General features: G+C 44.6%; 1 protein-coding gene across 2 annotated transcripts in view; it reads right to left on the reverse strand.

Annotated features, from left to right (window-relative positions):
* Positions 1-22,488, reverse strand: part of LOC137423071 (regulating synaptic membrane exocytosis protein 4) — a 375,068-nt gene that overhangs the window by 83,337 nt on the left and 269,243 nt on the right. The gene's annotated exons all lie outside the window — the stretch shown is intronic.

A 22,488-nucleotide genomic window follows, 5' to 3' on the forward strand; every position in this document is an offset into this window, starting at 1 on the left:
CAGGCTTTAATGAAATTTTTAAAGGAATTAGTGGGAGAAACGAAAAGTGGATTGGAGGATAAACTTGATGGGCTGGCAAACAAAATGAAGGAAATGAGTGATCGATGGAGTATTAAAATTGATGGGCTGGCAAACAAAATGGGGGATGATGGGGAGACCGCAGGTGCACAGGTGGATGGGGAATGTGTACAGGTAGATGGGGAATGCCTGCAGGTAAACGTGGAGTGTCCACAGGTGAGCGGGGAAGGAAATTTGGAATGTGAGAGTTGTAATGGGGAATGTTTCCCACATTCTGGCCTGGTTGTTTATCGGGACCGTGTGGATGTCACAACACCCCAACCGGGGGATGAATTTGGAATTGTGCAGCACCAGGGCGGTGGTGCGGAGCAAGAGGGGGTAGAGTTTTTGGGGGTCCATGCGATAGAGCCGGACCGGGTATTTATTGGGGATATTGATCAAAGCCTGGCGGGGCCGGGAATGATTTGTAATGATGAGGATGATTTGATCCAGCGGCTGGAGACCTGTGACAGTCCCATGGAGGTAGAGCTTGTTCAGGCCCAAAGGAGTCTGGGGGAAGAGGTGAGTTGGTCCGAGGAGGTGGTTGGAATGACCGAGGGGACGCTCACTGTACACTGCTATTTGGAAACAGAGGCTCCAAAATTGGACAACCAGTTGGGGGAGTGTGTTGGCTCCGGGCTGGATTTGGATCTTGGAGGATCGGGAGATAGAGCTTCTGGAGATTTGGTCCCTGTAGGGAATTTGGATCAACTGCAGGGAGGGGCAGAACAACCGGTGGTAGAGGTTGTTCCCTGCAGCTGCGGTTTGGCAGTGGGAATGAAAATTTGTAAAATAAAATTTAAAATAAAATTACAATGGGAACTTGATTTGGAGCAGCCATGGTGGGGATTGGTCCCCGGGCTGCGGGATTTGGACATGGAGAGGTCATGGGTGATGGCCTCGGGCAAAAGTTGCCCCTTTCAAAATTTGGGTATGCCGGCCAGCTGGGGGGCTGTGATGGCGAGGTTTGGACGTGGGGTCCAGCCTTGGGTGTCGAGGTACGACCTGGGCCCCACGGGGGGTCTGGTGGAGTGTGGCGTGCCTTGTCCGTCGGGGCGCCGTCCGAGCTGTTGGCTCGGGCCGGCAGGGTCACCGGACCCTGGTGGGGGTTAAGACCTCCAGGGAGGTCCGAGGTGGTTTCTCAAGCCTGGGATGGCAAATATTGAGGACCACTGGGGGGAGGTGTTGTGGGTCGCGCTTTGGTGGTGGCACCGCAGATGGCCAGCTTGGGCCTGATGTAGTGATCACCCGGGCATGCGACCTGACACCCTCTCCCTGAGACTTTGGGACAACTGGCATGTGATGACCTGCCATGCCGTGTTGGTCGATGGACGCGGGTCAAACCGAATGGACAGGGATGGAGATAGCCTGCCGGACAACCATTGGGGCATCTGTGGAACGTGATGGTGTGAGTGACCTTCCACAGATGCTCCGTTATGATTTATGGACTCTCGGGTTGGGAAGAGAGCCATGGGGATGTGAATCGGGAGATGTGTAACGCGCCGAGCATATGGGCCATGCTCGGCTGGCATGTGTATGGCAAAGCATCCTTCTTTGGTGAGGTGAGTGAAATGTGACAAATGGTTGGCATGGGTAATCTGTGGGTTAGATGCAAATTTAAGGGTGGATTTTGAAATGCCATGGTGGACACTGTACAGTGACGCCATTATTGATCCAGGTGTGTAGACCAAAGTGTTGGAGGCTGTGAAAAAAATTAATAAGGTAGCAGGACAGTTTCAACTGGTTGCGGGGGCAACTGTGCTGATATTTGGGACGCGGGATGATGGGGATGTAGTTGTGTAGCCTGAGGGTCAACGTGGTGCTGTGCGTGTCCGAGGTGTGTGGACCATGTCTTCTGGGTGGGTCTCCTGGTGGAGCATGGCTGTTGACTGGACCTTGGTGTGGTCAAGTGTGGGTGAGCACTGGGGGGCTGCAGTTCTGTAGTCGGACTGGGGGATGATGGGGAGGTGCAGGGGACGTGGCTGTAGGGATGCCACGCACTGCGACCGTGCCCCCCAGGGCCGAGGTTGTGTGTGCGGTAGTGTGTGTTGTGGCAGCAAGTGCTCACCACATTGGCCAGCTGGGGCTGCTGCAGCTGTGTTCCTCGCAGGGGGGCCGAAGGATGGATGGTGGGTCGCACCCTTATGGACACTCATGGGCCATGTTGGCGTTTTGACTGCTCACCTTGTCCCGGTGACCCTTGCACGGTAGAGGTGCAGAGCTGTCGTGGCCATAGGTAGTTGTGTAGTGATGATCACCGTTGGATGCGGATCCACATACCTGCCAGTGCAGTGGGGACAAAAGAGAAATTTGGAAGGATTTGGTAGGCCCAATGTGAAATTTTGGGAATTGTATGGGTGGATTGCACTTTGAACCTGACCAACCTGCAACTACCTGCACTTGAGGTGAGTGTTTTGAGGAGTACTGTCCCAGGCTTCAGGACTTGCTTTGGGAAATTGGGGACATGTAATTTGGAGTTGGGAGGTGGGTGTGAGTGATGACATGGCCGGTGAGGGGATGGAATGGGAGCCACAGTGTCTTGTGGGTGGCGTATGTTTTTGTATTGTGGTTACGTGTTTTGATGTGGTCGTGAGAGTGGAACCTGGAGAGTGTGTGATGATTATTGGAGATAATGAGGGGTGATAATTGTGCTTTTCGAAATGTGCTTTTGGGAAGATGTGATGGTTTAAATGTGAACTGGGGGAATTTCACATGTAGCAGGCCATGGCAAGCCTTGTAACACCTTTTACACCATCTATGAATTGTACTGAATTGTGCTGAGTTGTGTGGAGAATTGAATGGCAGCGGGGGAGGAAGTGTGTTTTGGGGTCTTGTGGGTGGGGAAGGTGTGTGTGTCCGCAGGTACAGAGCAAGCTCTGAGGAGCGATGCCTGCGGGCCCCCCTCTGCGGCAATTACCCCTGGCAGCCGGTGGTAACTGGAAATTGGAGCTCGTCGGTGGAGGGTCTGGTTGGGCGCCGCGGGGTGAGGAAGTCCCCCGGTGACCCGTGTTGCTGCGCGAAAGCAGGAGGCAAAGGAGCCTGGTGTGTGTGGAGACCCTCACCGGCGAGGTAACGGCGGAAAGGGGCTGTTGGGCTGTCATGGGGCCAAGAGGTAAAGGGGGGGGGGCAATGAACTTGTAAGTCGGTTGACTTGTTTTTGGGACTGCGGGCACCACAGCCTGATGCGCCCCCACCATCTTTTTGTGCGGTACCTCCCCGCTGCCTAGTTGAGGAATGCACACACACGTGAATGACATCAATGCCATGGTCCTGCAGGGGGGTGTATTGAAGAAGAACCTTATTGATTTTTGAAATGCCTTGATGACCTATGGAATGAGAATGAGTGGTTAAGGGGTCTGTGTAGCATGAATGTGGGCGAAATCCACCGAGCCGTGTCACTCACCTGTAACATCTGGACAGGGCCGTGGAAAATTTAGGGGGATGCATTGGGGATGGCCCCGCAGGTAAGGTTGTGTCTTGTGGCATCCACCGGGGGACGCGGTCTGTAGACCGGGGTATGTACAAAGGTTAGAGTTTTGAGTTTTGGAAAGATGGTTAAGTTTTGTGGTTAAGTTAGTGTTGTGTGTTGTTGTTTCCTCCCTCCACAGGAACAACGAAGAAGATGTACATACTTGCATGATGGTTAAGGGGTTCAGCATGTTAAGGAAGTGTAGGTAGGTAGTCCGACTCACTTCCCACAGCCCTTCCTGATTTATTTCATAGGTTAATTAAGTGTGTGACAGTAAGTGTTAAGGCTGGAATGGTAGCCCTGCGGTGAACCTTGCAGGAGCTACGGTTCCAGGGGGGGGGGGCTGTGTTATGAATTTGGTAATGCAACATCTAGAGCTAGGTAGATCTGAATAGGTAGGTATTCGGCTGTCGTGACAGGGACTCTACATGTAATAAGTTATTGATGTTCAGGCGGTTGTCGGGGTAAGATGTATGAGTGTGGATCTACCTGGAGATTCGAGTGTTAAATAGTGAGGGATTAAAGGTAACGCCCCTGTGAGTCTCACCTAGTAGTCAAACCTTTGTCCATTATGGCACTGCAAACCACATAAACATTAGTTAGGTCCTTAGCGCAACATTAAATAATCCCCTTTCCCTGACAAGGACTTCGTATTAAATTGACAGGAAACCAGGTCAAAAACACCACCACAATTGGCCGCCACCGTGTACACCTCCAAAGGCCTACAAACCTGGCCGGCACGTGTTATGCCAGGACCGCGGGGTCACGGACGGGAGATGTCAGGAGTCGCGGGAGGCTTTGATTGGCTGAGGAGTGCGCCAATGTGACGTCATCGGCCACCAATATAGGCGACGGTCGGACGCCATTTCGTGGCAGACGCAGACGCAGACGCAGGCACCAGGCAGGCACCAGAGAGTTGAGCGGTGGTGGAGAGTTGGAGAGGACACGCCATTCCAGTCGCAGTTCGAGTGCAGTTCGGGTTGTAGGGAGTCGCAGGAGACACACGAGAGCACACCCAGTTGGCACTGAGCAGTTCGTTGGCACTTGGCTGCCAGCACTCCCGCGTCGAGTCGAGTGGAGTTGAAAGGAGTCCTTCCTGTCCCTGGTCAAGTGGAGCCGCTGGCCTGCGTCGGACGCGTGGTGCTTGGAGCGAGGGGCCTCGTGGTGTGCGATCGGGCCGGAAGGAGCGGTGCTGGACACCAACAATACAAGACGACAAAGACAGATAAGCCCGATCTCCGCGTATATTTTGAACGACGGGACGTGTTATTTTCGTGATTAATCTCCCTCGTTTGTGTTTGCTGTCAGTCGTGTGGGGACGTCCCGATTTAGGTTTATTAGAGTTATTAGATTTACCGGCGGGCTTTTTCACTGGCTTTACTTTTCCTAATAAACCCTTATATTACTTTTTGTACATAATATCTGAACGCAGTTTTCCTGGGTGTTTGATTTTAATAGATAAGGTTGCGGAGCCTTCGCTGCGTCCCGCCATTCCGCGCGTTGGTGTTGAACTTGAGTCCGCCATTGAGTGTTCGCCTCGGGAGTTAAAGTCTCGCAAATCGGTCATCCGTAACTGTGGTGTTAACCACGGTTACGCGACAATATATACATATATATATATATATATATATATATATATATATATATATATATATATATATACATATATACATATATATATATATATATATATATATATATATATATATATATATATATATATATATATATATATATATATATATATATACATATATATATATATACATATATACATATACATATATATATATATATATATATATATATATACATATATATATATATATATATATATATATATATATATATATATATTGTTACAGATCGCGGTTTAGATGTTATGATGACCGAGCGGTGGTGTATGACCGCGACCTAACAGGATCCCTGACTCACCCGATTCACCCAGAACTTTGGCCGTATCGCACCGTAGCTGCTCAATGAGGGGAAAAGACGAAAACGACGCAATGCAAGAGGAAAAGGAATCAAACGAGAAGACGTACAGACGAGTAATGGGGTTTATTATTTACACACACAAGCAAAAAGGAGCAATCAAGTTTATTTACAACACATAAGACGCAGGTGACACAGTGCAAATTTTAGCTTACCTACAGACTTAATTAAATACCCAGGGACAGAACAAACAAAACAAACTCACGTATACAAGAAGGGTGGAAAGGCAGGAGGTGGATGGTTGGAGGGAGAGGGAGGTCCAAGGGGGTCCCGCAGCACCACCGGCGCGTTTAGCAGCCGCCGTTCCTCTTCGGCCCTGCTCCAAACCGCCGTTCAGGCCCCCTTTGGCTGTTGGGTGCTCTTGCTGCTGCGGCCTCCGTCCGCTGCGTTCCCAGGACTTGTCTGGTCCAAACCCTCAACTCTTTCTTGTTTCTCTCACTCCTCACCACCGACTCCGCACCGCAACCAACTGACCACAGACTCCTTACCAACGCAACCGACTCAGACCAACTCAGACCAACTCCTTGCGACCAACTCCTTGTGCATCCCTGACCAACTCAACTGTGACCACTTCCGTTTGCGCCTTTTATAGCGCCTCCAGCGATTACGCCGCCGGCGTTTTGGACACGCCCATCGGGGTGCTCACCTCGGCCCTGGTTGGTCGCGCGACCCTCGGGCTCCGCCCTGGATGACGACGGGCGGGCACGCCCCTCCTCCCCTCTGACGAGGTGGAGACACGCCTTTCTTCTCCGACTTAAAGCACATGGTCAATGGCGGTTATTGGAGGGGAGGTGATTGGGAATCGAGGGCTCAGCAGTGACGAGAGGGGATGTAATATGGAAATGGAGGTTTTGGGGATGGGAAGGAAAGGGGATCTATTCTCTTTCACTGGTGCAATGGAGTATTTCAATTAATGGAAGACACAGCCTTACACTAATACACATAATAAGGATATAACTGTCAAAAAAGATATATCGTGTCCTGCATGTATGTTTTATGGACTAACTACGGGAACGCCCTTTGACCTTTATACAACCACAAACGGAGGGAGGAGGGGTGATATTTTACAACAACCTTTTACAACAACATTTTACCACAACAAAAAAATAAAAAAAACATTCTCATATCCACAACAATATATATATATACATATATATATATATATACATATATATAATCGGGAGATTAAATCAGACGCAGACGTAGCTTCAGGACGTCGATCTTTAATTTGACAAGCTTTTGACCAACAAAGGTCTTCTTCTTAGTCGTCCCCAAGTTCAACGGAAGAAGGACGTTGGGGACATCGTTGGGGTGGTGGAAATATTATGGTTTGGGGCAGCTTTGCTGCATCAGGGCCTGGGCAGCTCACCATCATAGAATCCACTATGAATTCTTCATTGTACCAGAGGGTGCTTGAGGATAATGTGAGGCCATCTGTCGGGAAGTTGAAGCTCAACCGAAGGTGGACCTTGCAACATGACAATGACCCTAAACATACCAGTAAATCCACCAAGGAATGGCTGAAAAGAAAGAAATGGAGGGTTCTGGAATGGCCAAGTCAAAGCCCGGATCTAAATCCCATCGAGATGTTGTGGGGGGATTGGAAACGAGCTGTGCATGCAAGAAACCCCTCAAACATCGCACAGCTGAAAGAATTCTGCATGGAGGAGTGGGCAAAAATTTCTCCCAGTCGATGTCAGAGACTGGTAGACAGTTATAAGAAACGCCTACTTGAGGTTATTTCTGCCAAAGGGGGCAATACCACCTGTGAGAGCCAAGGGTGAACTTACTTTTTCCACATGTGAAATTTGCATTTATGTTTATTTAAATTATACAATGGACTACAAAATGTAAATGTTTCATTATATTTGTTGTATTATATCACCTTTATCTCTCAATATTGTTGAAATGAAGATCAAATAGCTGTATGTTGAAATATGTTGAAAATATCAAAACTTTACATGGGGTGTACTTACTTTTTCACGTGACTATATATATATATATATATATATATATATATATATATATATATATATATATATATATATATATATATATATATATATATATATATATATATATATATATATATATATGTATATATATATATATATATATCTGTGCAGTGTCTGTCTTGTGTTGTGTTGTCTTGTCATTGAACTACTCCCTCAAACTTTTGTGAAATCGTACCAAACTTCGGTATGCACATATCTCTCCCGTTGGTATGTCCTAAGCGTTTGTTTGTTTTGAAAAAATTTCCAATTTTTTTTTTTTCGTAAATTTTTTGGGAAATTTTCAACTTAAGTTTTCAACTTCAATTGTTTATAAATTGTGATATCACGTATATTACAAATAAATTTGTGCAAAATAATTGTTTGAATTATGATTGGTGTAAACCATGACAAAACGGCAACTCGGGTCCAGTCATTTATCTATATATCTACACATCTGGGCAGTGTCTGTGTTGTCACTTAACGACTCCCTCAAACTTTTGTTTCCGTGGTTTTTTGGGGGGGTTTTTTTGTATGCAAGATCGAGGCTCGTAAAGAAGAGCTAACATTAATCACACAAAAAGTCAACCGACACATAAAACACAAAATAAGGGGAGCGGAACACAAGATGGGGAGAGAGGGGGAAGGACACAAACACAACATTTGAGAGCAAGGATATCGAGAGAAATGTGGGACGGGGAGGGCTTGGGGGGAGGTGGGAGATGTATAAAACATATCAACACTGCAAGGACTTCCAGGAAAGTAGTTGGAATTTCAAAAAAAGTGTATCTGGGGTAAATTAGTGGGGGTAGAAAAGATCAAGGTTTTGGATGGGGGAACACCTCACCGTGGTGGTGAGGTTGTGAAGTGTTTTTAATAACGTGGTGGTGAGGTGTTTTGAATTTCGTGGTGGTGAGGAGTTTTGAAATACGTGGTGGTGAGGAGTTTTGAAATACATGGTGGTGAGATGTTTTTAATTTCATGGTGGTGAGGTGTTTTCAATTTTGTGGTGGTGAGGAGTTTTCAATTTCCTGGTGGTGAGGTGTTTTTAATTTCGTGGTGGTGAGGTGTTTTCAATTTCGTGGCTGTGAGGTGTTTTCAATTTCGTGGTGTTGAGGTGTTTTTAATTTTGTGGTGGTGAGGTGTTTTTATTACGTGTTTTATGGCTGTGAGGTGTTTTAAATTACTTGGGTGTGAGGTGTTTTAAATTATGTGTGGTGAGGTGTAATCGTCCCAAATTTCCAGTCTGCACCTACCCCTCCCCTATGTGTGTGCTGAGGGGTTCTTTCTTGAAAAAAATTAACATTCAACCTAAATCTTCAACCTAAATTGCCTATAAAAATGTAATATCACAAACACAACAAATAAATTTGTGCAAAGTAATTGTTTGTTTTATGATTGCTGTAAATCATGACAACACAGCAACTCAGGTACAGTCATTATCCTCAGCTAAAATAAGCCCGTTCCTCAGTAATGACGCTCCGGTGAGGTCAGGTGAGAAACAAAATTCGGTAATCCGAATTCAAGGGGTTAATATGCAAAGGTTATTTAGTTTGACAATTTACATGTGGTTTACCAATTACGAGGAGATCCTCAGCTTTCCATTGATGCCGTTCATGCATCATTGCTGTCACACATGACCGAGTACATGTTCATTGAAAATGACAAGTTCAAATCGCATTTTTACAAGTTTGGCTAATCGGTGCAAAACAGTTTGAAATGGATGCATTACTTTTCGACTGCCAAGTTGATTATGTAAAATTGTAATCGTCGGTTGCGTCATCCTTTGTTTAAGATGGGTATTTAAGATGGGCCTACAGTGTATAGGTTTAGAGACAGTCTGCGTCATTGAAAAGATGGTTCAACTTACGATTGAACAGCGGACCTTTGTGGTTACAACCTTTCACCAAACTGGAAGTTTGCAGCAAACTCGTGATGCATTCAGGGAACATTCCCCAGAACGGGAGCCTCCAGCAGCCAAAACCATCTGGGTGAATGTTAGAAAATACCAAGAGCATGGCACTAGCCTCAACTGCAACAAGGACAATTCTGGTAGGAGGCGCACTGGGCGATCAGAAATGAACATTGCAGCAGTAAGGCAGCAAGTTTTGGAGCATCCTAGGGATACCAGCGCAAGACGAAATGGGACGGGATTGCCTTCAGCAACATTCAACCGAATCACAAGACTGGATCTCCACCAACATCCATATCGGATTCACATCCGGCATCAACTTACGCCAGGGGATTTTGCGAGGAGGCTGGTGCTTGCCGGATGGTTGATAGCACGTTGCGAAGCAGATGTCAATTTCCTGCGGTATCTCGTTATCGGCGACGTAGCTGCTTTCGCCATGGTCGGCAAGGTCAATACCCATAATGTTCTTGAATATGCACCGACAGGCCAACCCCTGGAATTTAATTTTGACACCAACATGAATCGACAAAAGAGGCCTGTTTGATTGGGACTTTGTGGAAGTGGTCAGGTGATCGGACCATTTTTCTTTCAAAGGAATGTCAATGGAAACATGTATCTGCAGATGATGAAGTTTTACCGCAACTGGAGGAGAACTTAGAGTGACAGGTCGTGTTGTCTTCAGATATCTCTGGTGGGCCCAAGACGGCACCCCAGCACATCGTCTTATCGCTGTCCGAGATCGACTGAGGGAACCCTTTGGAGACCGAGTCATCGCCCTCAACCATGCAGTGGAATGGTCGCCAAGATCACCTGACCTCGCACCATGTGATTATTTCCTTTGGGGACATTTAAAGAACAAGGTGTTCGTAACTTCTCCCCGTGATCTGGACGAATTGCAGGGCCGTATTCGACATGAAGTGGATGCTTTGTGCAATGACCCGGCGATGGTGAGACGAGCAGTTCAGGGCATGCTCCGCCGCTGTGAGCTTTGTGTTGAAAGGGGAGGTGGACATGTTGAAGGTGTGGGTGCATAAAGGCCAATCATTCCTGAGAAAAGTTCACATCTGACGTTCATTTTGCACCAATTATCCTGACTTGCATCGATTAGACAAACTTGTAAAAATGCGATTTGAACTTGTAATTTTCAATGAACATGTACTCGGTCATGTGTGACAGCAATGATGCATGGAAGGTATCAATGGAAAGCTGAGGATCTCCTCTCAATTAGTAAATCACATGTAAATTGTCAAAATAAATAACCTTTGCATATTAACCCCTTGAATTCGGATTAACTTTTTTTGATATGTACTGTATATATATATATATATATATATATATATATATATATATATATCTATATATCTATATATATATATACACACAGACTTGGCATTTAATATGGAATATTATTTTTTCCTTGACTTGGGTTTACTTTCTGAACTCAGTATATCAATCTGGCGAGTTTCTTTTACGCTTCGGTGATCTCTTGGAGTTTTGCAAAAAAGCACCTAAAGGACTCTCAGACTGTGAGAAACAAGATTCTGTGGGCTTTCATGTGTCTTTCAATGAGGAGAGGCTTCCGTCTGGCCACTTTTCACGAGCCTCGATTCAGTATACAAAAAAAAAAAAAAAAAAATTCTTTGTTAAAAGAACCATGTCACTGATAGTCTTTCGCAGCAAGAAGTCAATAACAGGATAATATCACAGGTGGCGTGACAAAATGTAAGGGCAGGTACATTTGATGATTGGCTTCACAATCGGGTATATAAGGGTTGTTGCGTTCTGTATTAGTGGAAAACAACTGCTGCACGTCTACAAAAGTTATTGCCGCTTCCTCTGGAGATGGTCCGTCAACTCGACAATGCTGTTTGTCATGGAGTGGTGGCTTTACGAAATTCCGGTATGAAACAGTGTGCTATTGCTTGGCAGTATGGCATCACTCAAGGTCAGGTGTCAAAGATCCAGAAACGAAATGCTCAGAGGGGTGTACCCACTCCAATACCGAGGCCAGGACGTCCCCGCAGAATCACAAGGAGAGATGATCGCCAGCTGCACCGGTTAGTCTGCAATGGCCGTACCAAGTCAGCTAATCGGCTTAGGGCTGAGTGGCAGCAACTGACAAATGGGCCTGTATCCAGAAGGCTAGTTAACCAACGACTGGTTCAAGCAGGCTATCATGTCAGGTGTCCCCTGAGAAAGCCACGCCTGACCTGACAACACAGCCAGCGCCGATTGCAGTGGGCCAGAGAGCACCGTCAATGGCAGCCAGGACACTGGAATCACGTGACCTTCAGTGACGAGTCTAGATTTCTGGTCTATCGTCAAGATGGCCGCATCCGAGTGCGCAGACAAGTGCATGAAGCCTACAACGAAGATTGTATAGTGCCAATAGTCCAAGCTGGAGGTGGTGGGGTGACCGTTTGGGCTGCTTTTCATGCAGGGGGCAAAACTGACCTGGTTGTTCTGAATGGAAACCTGAACCAGTTCAAGTACAGGGCCATTCTGGAAGAAACATTGCTTCCATTTGCTCGTGCAGCCTTTCGAGGAAACTTTGTCTTCCAAGATGACAATGCACGGCCTCATCGTGCTCGCATGATCCAACACTTTCTTGTTGACCATGGTGTCGAGCATATGGAGTGGCCTGCCATGTCCCCGGATATGAATCCGATAGAGAACTTGTGGGCAGAATTAACGCGTCAAATCGACAACTTGGACCAGCAGCCTACGTCTGTGCGTTAATTGCAGCAGGCTATTGTCACTGCATGGCAAGCGATTCCTGTCCAAACCTTGGCAAATCTCGTGAACAGCATGCCTCGACGTGTACGTGCTCTCCAGAATGCTCGTGGGGGTTACACGAAGTACTGAACTGTAATTTTACTGTCCGTAATCCCAGTCATAATTTAGCTTATGTTTTTGTTGAATTTTTTTTTGGCTCATGTGTAAAATAAAGAGATACTTCTGGAAAACGTACAGAAGTTTAACACAGTACTGTCCATGAATTGAGTTCGATATCAGTTTACATCACTTTCAAGGATCAATTTATTTGCTTCGAAATATCAAATGTGGTTTTTGTTTCTTTTAAAGGTCACATTAACAAAATCTAGAATAATTTCAACATAATTCCAATGAACTTTTGGTTCTAAGTCATCTTGAAAAGTAAGTTCACCCCCACAAAAAAGATATTCCATATTAAATGCCAAGTCTGTATATATATATATATATATATATATATATATATATATATATATATATATATATATATATATATATATATATATATATATACATGTATATATATATATATATATATAAATATATATATATATATATATATATATATATATATATATATATGTATGTATGTATATACAGTGAAACCTTGACTTATGAGTGCACCAACTTACGAGTTTTCCGAGATACGAGCCGTCGCTCGGTCGATTTTTTGCTTTGTGATGCGAGCCGAGATCCGAGTTACGAGCGAGCGAGCTTGGATATAAAACACGTAATCGTCGAAAAACATGAGCGAGGTGTGCGTGTTGTCGACTTGGCGAGGCAGTACGATCGTAGTACTTCTACGATATGTACGATTTTGAAGCAGGAGTCGATAAAGGCTATAACGCCAGCCAAGGGCGTTAAGATTATTTCAAAGCTCCGGACCTCTGTCCATGAAGAGATGGAGAAGTTGTTGTTTGTGTGGTTGACGGAGAAGCAGCTCGCAGGAGATACCGTGACCGAGAGCATCATCTGTGAGAAGGCACGAGACATTTACGGGGATTTGGTGCAGCAGACGGCGGGAACATCAACGGACGAGGCATCGGAAGAGTCATTCAAAGCCAGTCGGGGATGGTTTGATAATTTTAAGAAGAGGACCGGCATTCACTCCGTCGTCAGGCATGGTGAGGCAGCAAGCTCGGATGTGAAGGCAGCTGAAGATTTTATTATAACTTTTGCCGAACTGATAGAAGCCGAAGGATACATCCCCCAGCAAATCTTCAACTGTGACGAGACAGGGCTCTTCTGGAAAAAGATGCCGAGGAGGACGTATATAACGGCAGAGGAGAAGAGCATGCCAGGCCACAACTTGTTCAGAGTGCCGGCGATAGCTCGCCTTCTCTTTGTGGAAGACACGGTGAGATCCTTAACATCCAACAACTAATGGGACGCAAACGGGGCGCCCAGTTTAGCGGTACACACATTGATGAATCACCCTGCCTGTGATTCACCCATGACAGGTTATAGCTGGGTCGGGATTCAAACCCAGGCTGGACAGTTTAGAGTCAAGTGTGCGTACCTCCAGTCCAGGCCATCCTGCCAACTTGTATGCTGCATACAGGTGAAATATAAAGCGCAAGATATTTTTATATATACTGTATATTTCAAAAAAATTGGTGTGGTTTTTGGGGGGCTGGAACGGATTAATAGCATTTCAATTCATTTTAATGGGGAAATTTAATTTGAGAAACGAGCAAATTGAGTTACGAGCTCGGTCACAGAACGAATTAAACTCGTAAGTCAAGGTTTCACTGTATATATATATATATATATATATATATATATATGTATAATACACGTGATAAAGCATTTTATTGCCACATAAGGCAAAAAAAAAACATTTGAATTGCTTTACTCATAGCTTTTAATTTTTTGGGTATTGAGGTAAAACTTCTGCATGTGAAATATTTTTTGAATGCTTTAAGTTTTTCGGGTTTGCACAGTGACTCATGGTTGTCAGCCACTCAATGTTGCCCGCTAAATGTTGATTTCCTGCAATCGGGAAACCTCTTGCGATGGTCTGTCACAACTTGAAGTAGATACTGGGTTTGCTGTTCATCCCTTGTCAGGAGACCATTGTACTCTTCAATGAGAGCAACTGCATACACCAGAGTACAGCTGTACTGTCTTCAATTGACTTCTTCTTTTTTTCTTTTTTTGGTATACAAGATCGAGGCTCGTGAAAGAGCGAACATTAATCACACAGAAAGACAAACCAACACATAAAACATATAACATGGGGAGTGGTAGACAAGATGGGGAGAGAGGGGGAAGGGAACAAACACAACATTTGAGAGCAGGGACATCGAGAGATCTGTGGGAGGAAGAGGGCTTTGGGGGGGGGGGGGGGTTGGAGGAGGGAGGCATGGGAAGGGGGGGGGTGGGAGAGGTATAAAACATATGGACACTGCAAGGACTTCCAGGAAGGAAGTTGAAATTTCAAACAAAGTGGATCTGGGGTGAATTAGCGGGGGTAGAAAAGATCAAGGTTTTGGATGGGGGATGATAAGAGATGGTGGTGAACAGCTGTTTTAAAGACATGGAGGGAGGAGTGGGATTGAAGAGAGTGAGGGAGTTTGTTCCAGATGCGGGAGAAAAGAGGAATCAAGGTGACCAAAGAGTCTTGATTTTGGCAGTTTAACCATAAGGGGGTTGCAGGCAGATGTTGTGCGACCTGTAGGAATATTTGAGGGACAAAGCACAGAGAGAGCTGGGGGAGCAAGGTCGGAGAGGAGTCGGTAGAAGAAAGAAAGCCCACCTACCTGTCTGCGGTGAGTGAGTGAAAGGCCCTCGGAGTTAGCTTCATCGCAGGAGATTCCAATGATTCTGAAAATCCTTGGTTTCAACAGCGTGAAGCCGAGCGAGGTGTGAGGCAGGAGCACCAGCCCAGAGGGGAGAACAGTATTCCATTGAACTGCGGATGAAAGCCTTGTATGTGGTGAGGAGCTCAGGTGTGCCAAGGAAAGACATCACACGACGGAGGATGCCCAGTCGGCGACTAGCTTTGGAGGCCCGCTTGGAAATCTGATTTTCCCAAGAAAGATCATGGCAGATAGTGAGACCCAAAATCTTGAGCGACAGAACTTCTCGGAGACGATCGTTGAGAAAGTAGATGGGAGGGAGGTCCAGTCGGTCTTTTCGGAGAGACATAGTAAGAGTGTGAGATTTGTCAGGATTGAAAGACATGTTCCACTTGTTGGTCCTGTCTGTGATTTTGTCCAGGTCTTCAGAGAATGAGGAGGCTGCAGACTGCCGATCTGAGGGAAGAGAAATGGAGCGGCAGAGAGTGGAGTCATCAGCAAAGAGATAGAGAGGATTTTCCAGAGAGTCGGAGAGATCATTGATGAAGACCAGAAAAAGCACAGGCACCAGAACACTGCCTTGCCCCTTGGGGAACTCCAGCCTGAACAGGAAGGGGAGATGAGAGAAAGCCATTCAGGGCCACACGTTGACTACGACCAGAGAGGAAGTCCGCAAGCCATGCGTGGAGATTTCCATGGATACCATAGGAGGAGAGTTTGGTGAGCAGAGCTGGGTGCTAACCTGTTTCGAAGGTACGTGATATGTCAAGGGAGTCAGCTCTGATTTCCTGTTTGGCATTGAGGACCTCCATCCATTGTTGAGACAGCAGAAGCATCATGTCCAGAGTAGAATGACCTGGTCTGAATCCAAATTGATTATATCGGAGATCAAGCCATTGGAGAAGAGGAAGGATTTGATATCTGAAGGAATGATGGATTCCATGACGTTGCTGATAATTGGGAGCAGGCTGGTTGGTCTGTAGTTGCAAGGATCTGTTTTTGCACATTTTTTGTGTAAAGCGGTAATGTTTGCTGATTTCCAAGCTGATGGCAGATGACCTTGAGCAAAACAGAGGGTGAAAGGAACAGAGAGAGGGTGAGATAGAGCGGCAGAGCAGGATTTTAGGACACGTGGGCTGATGCCGTCTTGTCCAGTTGCAGAATCAGAGTCGAGGTTTGACAAAAACTTCTCCACCTTGTCAGGAGAAAAGGACACAGGGTCCAGGAGCAGTTGGGTTTGACTGGGTAAGGTGGGAACAGAGAGAGATGGGTTTGGGACACAAGATTTTGAGGCAAACACAGAGTTGGGGCATTCGGCTTTGTCACGTGCGGGGTCAACTGTGTAGCCATTTGAGGTAAGGGAGGGGATGAAGGAGGTACAAACACCAGAAATGGATTTCACCAGATGCCACCAGGATTTGGAGGAAGGAGACAGGTTTGAGAGTTCATTTTTGAGTGTGGAGAGATAATGCTTCCTGGCACTCCTGGGGGTAGACACACACTTGTCCTGAGCTTGGTGGAAGGAACTGAGATTGTCTTCAGTTGGATTTGTATTCCAAGAGGCAAAGGCAAGTTGTTTCAGGGCAACTGCCTCACCACAAGATTCAGTGTACCATGGATGGGAGGAAGGGTAAGATAACTGAAGACGAGGTGGGATAAATCTGGGCATGAGAGAGAGCAGTTTGCTTTGGAAGAATTCCCAGGAAGAATTGATGTAAGAGGCAGTAGAGATGGGAGACCAGTCCAGATGATTGATGGCTGCTTGAAGACCATGCCAGTCGGCCTGAGTGAAATGCCAGACTCGTCGACACTGAGGAGGCTCTCTGAGAATGGCCAGAGAGATGTCCACTTTAACAAGCACATGATCAGAAGAACCGATTGGAGCAGAAGAAAAGCAGCAGACATTTGCAGGGAAGTTTGTCATAACCAAGTCGAGAAGAGAAGATACTCCATTGGCTGAGATCCGGGTCGGGAAATTGACAGATTGTTTCAATCCCAGTGAGTCACAGAAATCCTTTGCTGAGGTACCATGACTGGTGTGAGAGGAACCCACACCTAGCCAGCTGGAAAGATGACAGTTGAAGTCGCCACATATGAGGAAGAGAGAGTTGGGATGAGTTGATAGAAGTTGGTCCATGTTGTCAGACAGTGAAATGTAAATGGAGCCATCACTGTTTGGAGGATGGTACAGAACACATATGAACAAAAGGTGGGAGCGGAGAGGAAGCCATAGCCAGAGGTACTCCTGGGGGTGAGGTGGAGGGAGGGCACTACAAGGAGAGTGAGGAAGAGAGTTTTTGATAAGGATAGCAACCCCACCACCACGACGAGGCTCAGGTCTATCATACCGGAGGAGAGAGTAACCAAGGAGAGATATTAAGGAATCAGAGACATCTTGAAGGAGGAAAGTTTATGTTAAGCATATCAAGTCTGGATTGTCAGAAGCAACCTGTATGGAGAGATCAGTCAGGTTTGAGCGAAGGCCCCGGATGTTTGAGGTCCATACCGTTAATGAAGAGAGAGGAGGAGCATTGGGTACAGGACAAGGGAGGGGAGGGGTAGGGTAAGATGAAGGATGAGAGGGGGGGGGTAGGGAGAGCAGTCGATCGTGTGTCAGAGATTACAGAAGAGTTACAAGAAAGGGAAGGATAAGGAGGACGAAGGGTTTGATGGTGATGGGATGAGGCACAGTGAGGGGTTGTTTGAGGGGGGGGGGGGGGTCAGAGGAAAGTAGAAGGTTGGGGGAGGTGGAGTTATGAGATAGAAGGGAGACAAAGTGTGGAGGAGGCGGCTTAGAGGAGGAGGGGGGAGGAGGGAGAATTGGAGAGGAATGGTATGGGAGGTGATATGAAGGGGAGGAGTTGGGGGGGGAGTTTTTAAGGGGAGGGGTGAGGGGGGAGTTTAGGAGGGGAGGGTCAAGGCGACAGTTTAGGAGTGGAGGGGCAAGGGGGAGTTTAGGAGTGTAGGGGCAAGGGGGGGGGATTTGGAGGAGAGGGGTAAGAGGGGAGTTTAGAAAGTGGATGATTAATGAAAGACGAACATTGATAACAAATTGGGTTTATTGTGATTTTCAAGTTAGCAATCCGATTAAGAACGATTGAGGAGGGATGGAATGAATGTGAATTTAGAACATGTGGTGAGGGAGAAGTACAAGAGATTGAATTTTTTTTTTTTGAAGTGGAGTGAGTTGGAGAGGAAAATGAAAAAAGCCTTTTAAATAGGAAGAAAAACAGCGTGTTGTAATACACCACTGAATAAAACACTGCAGGGGAAAGTTTAAACATATTTAAATAATATTCAAACAGAACCGTCAAGAACAATCTTATATTCACAAAATACCAATGGGGAGAGGGCCGAGAAGGACAACCATGAGTCACGTGAACAGGGCCAAAGGTGGATGGCAAGGAAATAATGGGGGCGGGGTGAACAGCACACGTGGACAGAAGTACACGATGAGACAACAGCACACGTGGAGAAAGGAAAATAAAGGTTTTTTTGTTTGTTTGTTTGTTTTTTGTTTTTTTTTTGGGGGGGGGGGGGTGGATTTAAAACGTCAGACAAAGAGTATTATGTTCGGGGTAGAAGGGAATAATCTAAGAACCAAGCAAAACACGAAGTAGGGAACTTAAGTTAACAACCACCGACGGGGGGTAGCCTCAGGGTGCAAGGCCACACACGCGGAGCAAACAGAACACGATTAATTAATCACGAGTTACAGGAAATTCAAACCAAAACTAACTATAAACAAACAATAACGCATAGACGATAAAATAACGAGTTGAAATTTGACAAACACAAGAATGGAAAAATAACTTCACTTTGGATGCCCGGAGAGAACCAAGTCTCGAGGTAGGAAGAACTTAAAACAACTTCAAAATGTGTGGTACATAGCAAGGTCATAGGTCAACTGTAATGGTCAAAATCACAAATATAGCAGTGGAGAATAAATAATAATCAACTCCAAACATTTATGCGAGCCAAATATGTGGAATTACAAACACCGTGTGCAACCCCTACACCTAGTCGAAATGGCTTAATGTTTCACCACAAGTGTTTTGTCATACATACAAAAATGCTTAAGTGTTAGGAGCATGACTTTTCCAACTTTCATTTTTTAAGAACCACCTTAATCTGACACCAATGTGTTATGTCTGCATAACGGCATGTCACATCAGTGCTGTGAATTAATGTTTGCTTTACGGCGACTGTGTTTTACATATGTATGTATATATATATATATATATATATATATATATATATATATATATATATATATATATATATATATATATATATATATATATATATACATATATATATATATGCAGTCACGTGAAAAAGTAAGTACACCCCATGTATAGTTTTGACTTTTTCAACATATTTCAACATTCAGCTATTTGATCTTCATTTCAACAATATTGATAGATAAAGGTGATATAATATAACAAATATCATGAAACATTTACATTTTGTAGTCCATTGTATAATTTAAATAAACATACATGCAAATGTCGCATGTGGAAAAAGTAAGTACACCCCGACATTTATCACTACTTCAAATACCTAAAATTAGAATCAGGTGCACCAGCTCAGGTGCAAAATGATTAGAACATCATAAGAGAGGATCTTGGAGGAACCTGTCTTATTTAAACCTCAGACATTGAGTTTGGTTTGCTCTTTGTTGTTGAAGTGTGCGGCGTCACCATGCCTAGATCAAAAGAGCTCTCTGAGACCTTCAGAAAGAAGGTTATAGATGCCAACAAGTCTGGGAAGGGATTTAAAAAGATCTACAAACAATTTGAAATCAATCATGCGACTGTCCGGAAGATCATCGACACGTGGAGAAGATTCCAAACAACTGCCAACTTGTTCAGGCCAGGCCGCCCCAGCAAGTTCAGCCTGAGAGCAGACCGCAATATGCTGAAAGAAGTCTCGAAGAACCCCAGAATGTCATCATGGGACCTACAGGTAGCTCTTGCCACTGTTGATGTCAAAGTGCACGAGTCTACCATTAGAAAGAGGCTGCACAAATTTGATCGACATGGGATGTGTGCCACGGGGAAACCTTTGCTGTCCAGAAAGAACATCAGGGCAAGACTAAAGTTTGCCAATGAACACCTAGGCAAAGACCAGCACTTCTGGAACAATGTGCTCTGGATAGAAGAGTCAAACGTAGAGCTATTTGGCCACAGTACCAGAAGACATGTTTGGCGAAAACCAAAGACAGCATTTGACCACAAGAACCTGATACCAACTGTAAAGCATGGTGGTGGAAATATTATGGTTTGGGGCAGCTTTGCTGCATCAGGGCCTGGGCAGCTCACCATCATAGAATCCACTATGAATTCTTAATTGTACCAGAGGGTGCTTGAGGATAATGTGAGGCCATCTTTCGGAAATTGAAGCTCAACCGAAGATGGACCTTGCAACATGACAATGACCCTAAACATACCAGTAAATCCACCAAGGAATGGCTGAAAGAAAGAAATGGAGGGTTCTGGAATGGCCAAGTCAAGCCCAGATCAAAATCCCATCGAGATGTTGTGGGGGGATTTGAAACGAGCTGTGCATGCAAGAAACCCCTCAAACATCGCACAGCTGAAAGAATTCTGCATGGAGGAGTGGGCAAAAATTTCTCCCAGTCGATGTCAGAGATTGGTAGACAGCTATAAGAAATGCCTACTTAAGGTTGTTTCTGCCAAAAGGGACAATACCACCTATTCGAGCCATGGGTGTACTTACTTTTTCCACATGCGAAATTTGCATTTATGTTTATTTAAATTATACAATGGACTACAAAAGGTAAATGTTTCATGATATTTGTTATATTATATCACCTTTATCTGTCAATATTGTTGAAATGAAGATCAAATAGCTGTATGTTGAAAAAGTCAAAACTTTACATGGGGTGTACTTACTTTTTCACGTGACTATATATATATATATATATATATATATATATATATATATATATATATATATATATATATATATATATATACACAAAGAATTAAGTTAAGCACCCCCCCCGTTTTTTTACAACCTCGCACATTACACAAGTTTGTTGTCGTCAAAAAAGTGTAATATACCCATGATATTGCTATATTTTCTGGAGAAGTGATATTATGGTCACATAAAAACATAACAATCATGCCGTTTTCAATATTTTATTCTGAATAATTTAAGGTGAAAATTTTTGGGAATTTTAGGCATATTTTCACCTCAATTTAAGTATGGAGCTATAGGTCCATCACGGACAGTGTGGATGACGTTATGTTTTCTAACGTACAGTCATTGTTCTGAGAAGACCTCTAGCGATCTTTGCGTCAATAACGTGTGTAGGACCCACGTGATCGGATCACTGACTCAACCAATCACTTTTTTTCACTTTGATCACTCAATTTCATCAATGGATAATTGCTAATGTCATACCAATCATTATTTGATCTCACATACCTTAGAATATATGCCAATGTATACATATACACAAAGAATATATATTAGGGGGTGCTTACCTTAATTCGTTGTGTAGGGGTGCTTAACTTAATTCTTTGTGTATATATATATATATATATATATATATATATATAATCCATGAGCAACAGCACTTTGAACTGTATATATACTGAAACGCAAAAGAAACTTACCACCTTTGAAACCTTTAAATATCAACAATAACACTGCGTGTAGTAAATGTGTGAACTTATTTGTGGACAATAGTGTCCTCACTGTCAGACAAAACGGTCACGGATGGTCACTTGAACCTTCAATGGTCACTTCATAGCACAGCTGTTGAACAGCCGTTTTGACTGTCAGTGATTAGCCAAGGGGTACGGGATGATTTTAATGAGCTGCACGTGATGTCTTGATATTGGCTTTAAAAAGGCCAGTGCAAAATGGGCATTTTGACCGAAAGATTTGACCATTTTGACCAACTTCAAAAAGACCGAAAACACAAAAGAAACTTACCACCTTTGAAACCTTTAAATATCAACAATAACACTGCGTATAGTAAATATGTGAACTTATTTGTGGACAATAGTGTCCTCACTGTCAGACAAAACGGTCACGGATGGTCACTTGAACCTTCAATGGTCACTTCATTGCACAGCTGTTGAACAGCCGTTTTGACTGTCAGTGATTAGCCAAGGGGTACGGGATGATTTTAATGAGCTGCACGTGATGTCTTGATATTGGCTTTAAAAAGGCCAGTGCAAAATGGGCATTTTGACCGAAAGATTTGACCATTTTGACCAACTTCAAAAAGACCGAAAACACAAAAGAAACTTACCACCTTTGAAACCTTTAAATATCAACAATAACACTGCGTATAGTAAATATGTGAACTTATTTGTGGACAATAGTGTCCTCACTGTCAGACAAAACGGTCACGGATGGTCACTTGAACCTTCAATGGTCACTTCATTGCACAGCTGTTGAACAGCCGTTTTGACTGTCAGTGATTAGCCAAGGGGTACGGGATGATTTTAATGA

Source organism: Myxine glutinosa, chromosome 3, assembly GCF_964187855.1.
Source record: "Myxine glutinosa chromosome 3, kmMyxGlut1.1, whole genome shotgun sequence".
NCBI lineage: Eukaryota > Metazoa > Chordata > Myxini > Myxiniformes > Myxinidae > Myxine > Myxine glutinosa.